Source organism: Neovison vison, chromosome 1 (genome assembly GCF_020171115.1).
Source record: "Neovison vison isolate M4711 chromosome 1, ASM_NN_V1, whole genome shotgun sequence".
Lineage (NCBI taxonomy): Eukaryota > Metazoa > Chordata > Mammalia > Carnivora > Mustelidae > Neogale > Neogale vison.
The window spans coordinates 122,415,185-122,424,984 of record NC_058091.1 but is presented as its reverse complement, the minus strand read 5'-3'; the positions used below and the strand labels follow the sequence as shown (position 1 = coordinate 122,424,984).

Sequence of the window (9,800 nt, the reverse complement as noted above, 5' to 3'; positions counted from 1 at the left end):
CTTATGGGAGGGTATCCATGGTACATGGTTAAGTATAAAAAAGCAAGGTGTGGGGAAGCATATGTCAAAATTTGTGTAAAAGGGAAAATGTATATATTAGACATTATTATATTAATTAATGTTTGCTTGCATAAGCATAATGTGTCTTTGGAAAAATAAGCAAGGAACTAATATCAGTGGTTGCCTGTCAGGAATGGGAGAAGGGTGTGAGAGAGAGAGAGAGACTTCTTACCTTTTTGAAGCTCTTGAATTTTGAACTAAATCAAAACATAAAACAAAAATAAGAACAAAAAAACCCCATAAAACAAATAATAATTCCAAATGAGACAAAACAAATGAAATTGGAAAACTCAAAATAAAAAAACTGGAAAATACATGACAGGAATAATTGCTTCATCTTTGTTAAGATAAACAATTGAAAATTATATCAGTCCTTGAATAAGGGTGTTTACTACCATGTTAACTCAGCATGTTCTTTTCTTTACTTTCTTTTTTAAAAAGTTTTATTTATTTATTTGACAGAGAGATATCACAAGTAGGCAGAGAGGCAGACAGAGAAGCAGGTTACCTGCTGAGCAGAGAGCCCGATGCGGGACTCAATCCCAGGAGCATGGGATCATGACTTGAGCCAAAGGCAGAAGCTTTAACCCACTGAGCCACCCAGGCACCCCCTCGTTATTTTCTTTTTAAATGCTTTATCTTTCTTTATATATTTTTCTTTCATTCTTTAAAATAAAGTAAAATAAGGACATAATTACTCGATAAATGTAATTTGGTCAAAGAAGTTGACCAAATCTTGGTTTAAGCAGGAAAGCCCAATCTCCAAGACTTTTTTGGTGGTTAGACACAATCGCTTGTTGCTTTATAAATCTCAGGATGTCCATATGGGTTCAAAGTCTGACAGAATGGGAGAGGATGCTTGCATATGACGTGTCAGATAAAGGGCTAGCATCCAAAATCCATCAAGAATTTATGAAATTCGGGCCCCTGGGTGGCTCAGTGGGTTAAGCCTCTGCCTTTGGCTCAGGTCATGATCTCAAGGTCCTGGGATTGAGTCCTGCATCAGGCTCTCTGCTTGGCAGGGAGCCTGCTTCCTCCTCTCTCTTTCTGCCTGCCTCTCTGCCTACTTGTGCTCTCTCTCTGTCAAATAAATAAATAAAAATCTTAAAAAAAAAAAAAGAATTAACGAAATTCAACATTCAAGGAACAAACAGTCTAATCAAGAAATGGGTAGAAGATGGGACGCCTGGGTGGCGCAGTTGGTTGGACGACTGCCTTCGGCTCAGGGCGTGATCCTGGAGTCCCGGGATCGAGTCCCACATCAGGCTCCCAGCTCCATGGGGAGTCTGCTTCGCTCTCTGACCTTCTCCTCGCTCATGCTCTCTCTCACTGTCTCTCTCAAATAAATAAATAAAATCTTTAAGAAAAAAAAAAAAAAAGAAATGGGTAGAAGACATGAACAGACATTGCTGCAAAGAAGACATCCAAATGGCCAACGAACACGTGAAAAAGGGCCGTAACTTGGCATCAGGGAAATAAAAATCAAAACTACAATGAGATAACACCTCACACCAGTGAGAATGGCTAAAATTAAGAAGTCAAGAAGCGACAGATGTTGGCAAAGGTGCAGAGAAAGGGAAACCTCTGGGGCGCCTGGTTGGCTCAGTGGGTTAAGTCTCTGCCTTCAGCTCATGATCTCAGGGTCCTGGGATCGAGTCCTGCATTGGGCTGTCTGCTAGGCAGGAAGCCTGCTTCCTCCTCTTTCTCTCTCTCTCCCTCTGCCTGCCTCTCTGCCTACTTGTGATCTCTCTTTGTCAAATAAATAAAATCTTAAAAAAAAAAAAAGAAAAAAAGAAAGGGAAACCTCCTATACTGCTGGTGGGAATGCAAGCTGGTGCAACCACTCTGGAAAACAGTATGGAGGTTCCTCAGAAAAGTTGAAATTAGAGCTACCCTACCACCACAGCAATTGCACAGCTGGCTATCTACCCCCAAAATGCAAATGTAGTGATGCAAAGGGGCACATGCACCCCAATGTTTATAGCAGCAATGTCCACAATAGCCAAACTATGGAAAGAGCCCAGATGTCCATCAACAGATGAATGGATAAAGAAAAAGTGGCATATATATACAATGGACTATTATGCAGCCACTAAAAATTGAAACCTTGCCAGTTGCAATGACAGGGATGGAACTAGAGGATATTATGCTAAGTGAAATAAGTCAATCAGAGAAAGACAATTATCACATGATCTCACTGATATATGGTATTTGAGAAGCAAGGCAGAGGATTATAGGGGAAAGGAGGAAAAAAATGAAACAAGGTGAAGCCAGAGAGGGAGACAAACCACAAGAGACTCTTAATATCAGGAAACAAACCAAGGGTTGCTGGAGTGGAAGGGGGTGGGAGGAATGGGGTGGCTGGGTGATGGGCATTGGGGAGGGCAGCATATGTGGTGGGGAGTGCTGCATATTTTGTAAGACTGATGAATCACAGATCTGTGCCTGAAACAAATAATACATTATATGCTAATAATAAAAAAATTAAATTAAAATTTATACATTATCTAAAAAAAATTGTCTTTCATTCATAAAAGGGTAAAATAAGGGCATGATTACTCAATAAATGCAATTTGTTTGGTCAAGGAAGTCGACCAAATCTTGGTTTAAGCAGGAAAGCCCAATCTCCAAGACTTTTGGTAGTTAGACACAACCCTTGTAGCTTTATAAATCTCAGGACGCCCTCTAGTGTCCATGTGGGTTGAAAGTCCCAGTGACTCAAAAATAAATCACTTCGGTGGTTTTAGTCTAGGACATCTTACTGAAGCCGTTTGCCAAAATACCAAGACCATCATTGTTAGCCCATTCTTTTATCTTTGTTAGCTGTCTTATAATTGTCAGGCTATGAAAAAAAAGTTATCAGGCTACGTTACCCTATATTTGGATTGGAAAGTATGCTCAGTGTTCCTCCAGTCACATCATAGGTCCCAGCAGCTGAGGTATGATAGAGCAAGGCCTGGAGGTCAATGTTGTGAGGGCTGGGAAGGATCTGAGGGGCAGGAGCCCATCTGTAGAGTCCCAGGAAGCCCCAGGTGCTGTGTGTAAAGCACTGCTTCTGGATGACCCTCTTAGACCTCCGCATCTGGGTGTGACCTAGGTGCCTGCCCTTCCTGGAACCCAAGGCAATCCACACTGGATATCTGCGGTGGGAGTAGGGTTCTTGAGGGAGGGGCAGGTACGGTTTAGTTTATCCTTCACCTCTGCCCCAGTCCTTTTCCAGAACTCTTCTGATACTAGAAACCAAACCAGACAAGTTTAGGACCATGGTTCTCAAAGTGTGGACTTGGGGCAAGCTGGGAAGCTCCCAAACCGGGAACTTGTGAGAAATACAGATTTCAGGCCTTATAGAATGAGAAAGTCCAGGGGTCAGGGCCCAGCACTCTGCTTTTTAACATGTCTTTTAGCAGGGTTTTGCTTTTTTTTTTTTTAAAGATTTTATTTATTTATTTGACAGAGAGAGATCACAAGCAGGCTGAGAGGCAGGCAGAGAGAGAGGAGGAAGCAGGCTCCCTGCCGAGCAGAGAGCCCGATGCGGGCCTCGATCCCAGGACCCTGAGATCATGACCTGAGCCGAAGGCAGCGGCTTAACCCACTGAGCCACCCAGGCGCCCAGGGTTTTGCTTTTCAGAAAAAATCAGACTCTTTCACGTTTCAACATGTAGTAGCTGTGACTTCTGAATAGTCAGAATTCAGGATACTTTCTTAACCCAGAAGCACCTGGCACCTCATTCGGCTTCATCTGAATCCAGGCCTGGTCCAGGCAAAGACACTCACGTCCTGGATTCTGAACAGCATTCACTTGTGCTGGGTGTCCTTTGGGTTTCTACTCATGCCTCAAATGCAGCTCACATGTTATCTCTTTTATGAGGTTTTGGGACTCTTGGTTAGAGCTTGTGGTCTACGTATCTGTCCATCAAGCATGCATACATGTTGCACTTACCAATTCGTGTTTCCTTACCCATCAAAATGCAAATCAAAACCATTTTGAGAGGTTACGTCATACCAGTCAGAATAGCCAGTACCACAAGAGGGCGCCTGACTGGCTCAGTCGGTAGAGTGCCACTCTTGATCTTGGGGTTGTAAGTTTGAGCCCCATGTTAGGTATAGAGTTTGCTTCAAAAAAAAAAAAAAAGGATAAGAAATAACAAGTGCTGGGGATGATGTGGAGAGAAGCGAGCCCTCATGCATTATTTTTTTTTTTAATTTTATTTATTTGACAGACAGAGATCACAAGTAGGCAGAGAGGCAGGCAGAGAGAGAGGAGGAAGCAGGCTCCCCACTGAGCAGAGAGCCTGATGTGGGGCTCAATCCCAGGACCCTGAGATCATGACCTGAGCTGAAGGCAGAGGCTTAACCCACTGAGCAACCCAGATACCCCTCTCATGCATTATAGCAGAAATGTAAATCGGTACAGCCACCATGGAAAACAGTATGGAGATTCCTCAAAAAATTAAAATAGAACTATCGGTAATTCCACTGCTGGGTTTTTTTTTTTTTTTTAAGATTTTAATTTATTTATTTGACAACAGAGAGAGATCACAAGTAGGTAGAGAGGCAGGCAGGGGAAGGGGTGAGCAGGCTCCCTGCTGAGCAGAGAGCCCGATGCAGGGCTCAATCCCAGGACCTGGGATCATGATCTGAGCGGAAGGCAGAGGCTTAACCCAGTGAGCCACACAGATGCCCCTCACTGCTGAGTATTTTTGCTGAATAGTTTTTTTTTTTTTTAAAGATGTTATTTATTTATTTATTTGACAGAGAGAGAGATCACAAGTAGGCAGAGAGGCAGGCAGAGAGAGGGAGAAGCAGGCTCTCTGCCAAGCAGAGAGCCTGATGCAGGACTCAATCCCAGGACCCTGAGATCTTGACCTGAGCTGAAGGCAGAGGGTTAACCCACTGAGCTACCAAGGCGCTCTATTTATTTGTTTTTTTCTTTTCTTCTTCTTTTTTTAAAAATATTTTATTTATTTGACAGACAGAGATCACAAGTAGGCAGAGAGGCAGGCAGAGAGAGAGAGAGAGGAAGGGAAGCAGGCTCCCTGCCGAGCAGAGAGCCCAATGCGGGGCTCAATCCCAAGACCCTGTGTTCATGACCTGAGCTGAAGGCAGAGGCTTTAACCCACTGAGCCACGCAGGCGTCCCTATTTGTTTTTTTTTTTTTTTTTAAATATTTTATTTATTTATTTGAGAGAGTGAGAGAGAGAGCACGAACAGGGGGAGGGGCAGAGAGAGAAGGAGAGGCAGACTCCCTGCTTAGCAAGGAACCTGCTATCGGGCTGGTACTTTTCCTCCGATGGGAAGAAAATATGTTAGAGGCTGAGGACAGGGAGAGGCCATGAGATCCTAGAGGAAACTCCTAGTCCTGGTTGAAAATGAAGTTTCCAGAATTGTGCGTGAAGACCCAGGACAGGATCAGGAAACACGAAGAATGAGGTGTGGGGTCACTGGGTTACCTGACTTGCTGGAGGTCTGTTCTCAGCAGGATCCTTCCTCTCTGTCCTGTGACTGCTGGGAGTCAGGTCCCCATCACCAGAACTGTCAAGATGAAAATGTATCCTTCATTGTTACAAGTGTTTGCTACAGAGTCAGTGTTAGTGATCGGCTCCAGAGTGGGCAAGTACATGTGCAAGGATGGCACTTTCCAGTTACAAGGCAGGACGGTCTGCTACCTAGGAAACCCCCAGTGGGATAAGAAACTCAGATCCCCCCACTCCATTCCCTACCTGAGCACTTCTTCCTCCAGATCACAGCTCCAAATACCACAGCAACCATAAGAAGAGCAAGGCCAGCAATGATCCACATGATGGGGATGGTGGGACGAGGCAGCTCTGGAAAGGGAAGGGACAGTGGGGGCTCCAGACCTCTGTTTTGAATCCTGACCCTGCTAAATTCTCCAGAAGGCCTTCTGCTTTCCCTGAGAAGCGGCTCGACCCCAAACCCTCCTTACCCCATCTTTCGGTGATGGGATCAGGCAGCCCCTCATGCTGCATATGCCATGTGTATCTCTGTTCTGCTCCATAAGGCACCACCTCAACTGCCCACCTCCTGGAAAGTTCCATCTCCTGCTGACCTGGTCTCCACAAGCTCTGTTTCCTGGGTCAGATCCTCTCCCTCACTGCTGTCAGATCAGGGTGATCTCCGCAGGGTAGAAGCTCAGGGCCCAGCACCTCATGGTGGCATCACGGTCAGAGATGGGGTGGTGGGTGTCACATGTGTGTTGGGGGCTTCTGAGGAAGAGAATCAGAAAATCCACCACACTCGGGCTTACCTTTATGGCCCACTGCAAGGGCATTCATGTGACCAGGGCCACTGTTTTGGAAGACAGCTATGCTCACCACTATACCACCAACGCTGGGCCACTGTTTTGGATTGAAGAAGCACAAAGCCCAGTCATCAACCTAACTTTTGGGATCTCCTGATCTAGGAATTCTAGAATCATGGAGAGAACCCTGGGTAGGAGGTCTAAGAGGGAGGCCGCACTAGTAGTCCTGACTGTGGTGCAGGGTGAATGAGTCAGGAAACCCAGGGTCGGAACACCAAAGATGCTATTTTGGAGAAAAAGGCCTTGAGAGGGGAAAGTCATGGTTTCCAAGGTGGCTTCCAGGGTTAAAGGGAAAGGCTGATGGGTTATTTCAGGAATGGTCTCCACCTGCCTCCTGGGAGAGACTGGATTCCTCAATTGTCCTTTAGAGAAAAGCAGCCCTCTGGGTGAGTCACTCTCCAGTAGGAACCTGAACACCCAGGCAGACCTCCCTCTCCCCACCAGTGGGAGGGCGGTGTTCTGACATTGAGTCCATTTCCTCTCCCTGGAGGGAAGCCAGCCCCAGGGGAGGGGAGATCAGGGAGGCCCCCGTGGCCCCTTGTACCTGCTCGCTGCAGGGTCTCCTTTGGGTTCTCCAGGTACCTTGGGAGCCACTCTACGCACCTGCCCTCCACGTAGTTCCTATAGAGCTCCGCGTCACCAGCGGCCTCCCACTTGCTGCGGGTGATCTGCGACGTAGTGTCCGCCGCGGTCCAGGAGCGCAGATCCTGGCTCACGACGATTTAATCCGCGCGGTGGTAGGAGTCCTGATTGTACCCGCGGAGGAGGCGCCCCTCCGGCTCCACATCACAGCCGTACATGCACTGGTAGGTGTGAGACCCTCCCCACCCCAACAGGCAGGGTTTTAAGTCCAAACACAAGTAAAACTGCCTAAACGTTACCGCTGGCTCGGGGAGGGCCAGAGCTCCCGGTAGGGTTCTCTCAATTCCCGGTGACGCTTGGAACTCGGAACCGTGTACGTGGGTGGGGAATGGGGGTCGTGACGTGCACCCGACCCTGTCGCTCACCGGCTTCGCTCTGGTTGTAGTAGCCCCACAGGGTGTTCAGGTGTTGTACAGATTCTGTACAAATTTTAAGATTGTTTTTTCCATCTGTGTGAAAAATGTTAATGGCATTTTGATAGGGATTGCATTGAATGTGTAGATTGTTCTGGACACCACAGACATTTTCACAATGTTTATTCTTCCAATTCATAAGCATGGAAGCTTTTTCCATCTCTTTGTGTCTTCCTCTATTTCTTTTATATTTATTCTGTAGTTTCTGGAGTACAGGTCCTTTACTATTTTGGTTAGGTTTATTCCTAGGTATCTTATGGTTTTTGGTGCAATTGTAAATGGGATCAATTCCTTAATTTCTTTCTTTAGTCACATTGTTAGTGTGTAGAAATGCAACTGATTTCTTTTCTTTCTTTCTTTTTTTTTTTTTTTTAAGATTTTATTTATTTATTTGACAGAGATCACAAGCAGGCAGAGAGGCAGGCAGAGAGAAAGGAAGAGAAGCAGGCTTCCTGCTGAGCAGAGAGCCTGATGAGGGGCTCAATCCCAGTGACCTGAGCTGAACACAGAGGCTTTAACCCACTGAGCCACCCAGGTGCCCCTGCAACTGATTTCTGTGCATTGATTTTGTATCCTGCCATGTTGCTGAATTGCTGTATGAGTTTTAGCAATTTTGGGGTGGGTTTTGGGTTTTTCACATAAAGTATCCTGTCATGTGTGAAGAGTGAGAGTTTGACTTCTTCTTTGCCAATTAGAATGCCTTTATTTCTGGGCGCCTGGGTGGCTCAGTGGGGTAAGCTGCTGCCTTCGGCTCAGGTCATGATCTCAGGGTCCTGGGATCGAGTTCCACATCGGGCTCTCTGCTCGGCAGAGAGTCTGCTTCCTCCTCTCTCTCTCTGCCTGCCTCTCTGCCTGCTTGTGATCTCTCTCTGTCAAATAAATAAATAAAATCTTTAAAAAAAAAAAAAAGAATGCCTTTATTTCTTCTTGTTGATGGGTTGCTGAGGCTGGGACTTCTAGTATGATGTTGAACAATAGTGGTGAGAGTGGGCATCCCTGTAATTTTCCTAACCTTGAGGAAAAGCACTCATCCCCACTGAAAATGATATTCGCTGTAAGGTTTTCATAGATGGCTTTTATGACATTGAGGTATGTTCCATCTACCCCTACACTTTGAAGAGTTTTAATTAAGAAAGGATGCAGTATTTTGTCAAATGCTTTTTCTTTTTCTTTTTTAAATTTTTAAAAAGATTTTATTTATTTATTTGACAGACAGAGATTACAAGTAGGCAGAGAGGCAGGCAGAGAGAGGAGGAAGCAGGTTCCCTGCTGAGCAGAGAGCCCGATGTGGGGCTCGATCCCAGGACCCTGGGATCATGACCTGAGCTGAAGGCAGAGGCTTTAACCCACTGAGCCACCCAGGCGCCCCTCAAATGCTTTTTCTGTATCATTGAGAGGATCATATGGTGCTTGTCTTTTCTTTTATTAATGTGACCTATCATACTGATTGATTTACAGATGTCGAACCACCCTTGCAGCCCAGGAATAAATTCTACTTGGTCCTGGTGGATAATCCTTTTAATGTTCTGTTGGATTCTATTGGCTAGTATCTTGGTGAGTATTTTGGCATCCATGTTTATCAGGGATATTGATCTGTAATTCTCCTTTTTGATGGGGTCTTTGTCTTGTTTTGGGGTCAAGGTAATTCCGGCCTCATAGAATGAGTTTGGAAGTTTACCTTCCATTTCTATTTTTTGAAACAGTTTCAGGAGAATAAATATTAATTTTTTAAATGTTTGGTAGAATCCCTCTGGGAAGGGGCTCCTGGGTGGCTCAGTGGGTTAAAGCCTCTGCCTTTGGCTCAGGTCATGATCTCAGGGTCCCAGGATCAAGCCCCACATCGGGCTCTCTGCTCACTGGGGAGCCTGCTTTTTCCCTCTCTCTCTGCCTGCCTCTCTGCCTACTTGTGGCCTCTCTGCCTACTTGTGATCTCTCTCTCTGACAAATAAATAAATAAAATCTTAAAAAAAAAAAAAAAAAGAATTCTCCTGGGAAGCCATCTGGCCCTGGGCTCTTGTTTGTTGGGAGATATGTGATTACTGCTTCAATTTCCTTACTGGTTATGATCTGTTGAAGTTTTCTCTTTCTTCCTGGTTCAGTTTTGGTAGTATACTTCTCTAGGAATGCATCCATTTCTTCCAGATTGTCAAATTTGCTGGCATATAGTTGCTCATAATATGTTCTTTTTTTCTTTTTTCTTTTTTTAAAGATTTTATTTATTTATCAGAGAGAGAGGGAGGGGGAGAGAGCGAGCACAGGCAGACAGAATGGCAGGCAGAGGCAGAGGGGGAAGCAGGCTCCCTGCTGAGCAAGGAGCCTGATGTGGGACTCGATCCCAGGACCCTGGGACCATGACCTGAGCCGAA

General features: G+C 45.5%; 1 pseudogene; it reads right to left on the bottom strand.

The window, feature by feature from the left end:
• Positions 1-3,785: 3,785 nt before the first annotated feature.
• LOC122906759 lies at positions 3,786-8,465 on the bottom strand (annotated as a pseudogene).
• Between the last annotated feature and the right edge of the window lie 1,335 nt (positions 8,466-9,800).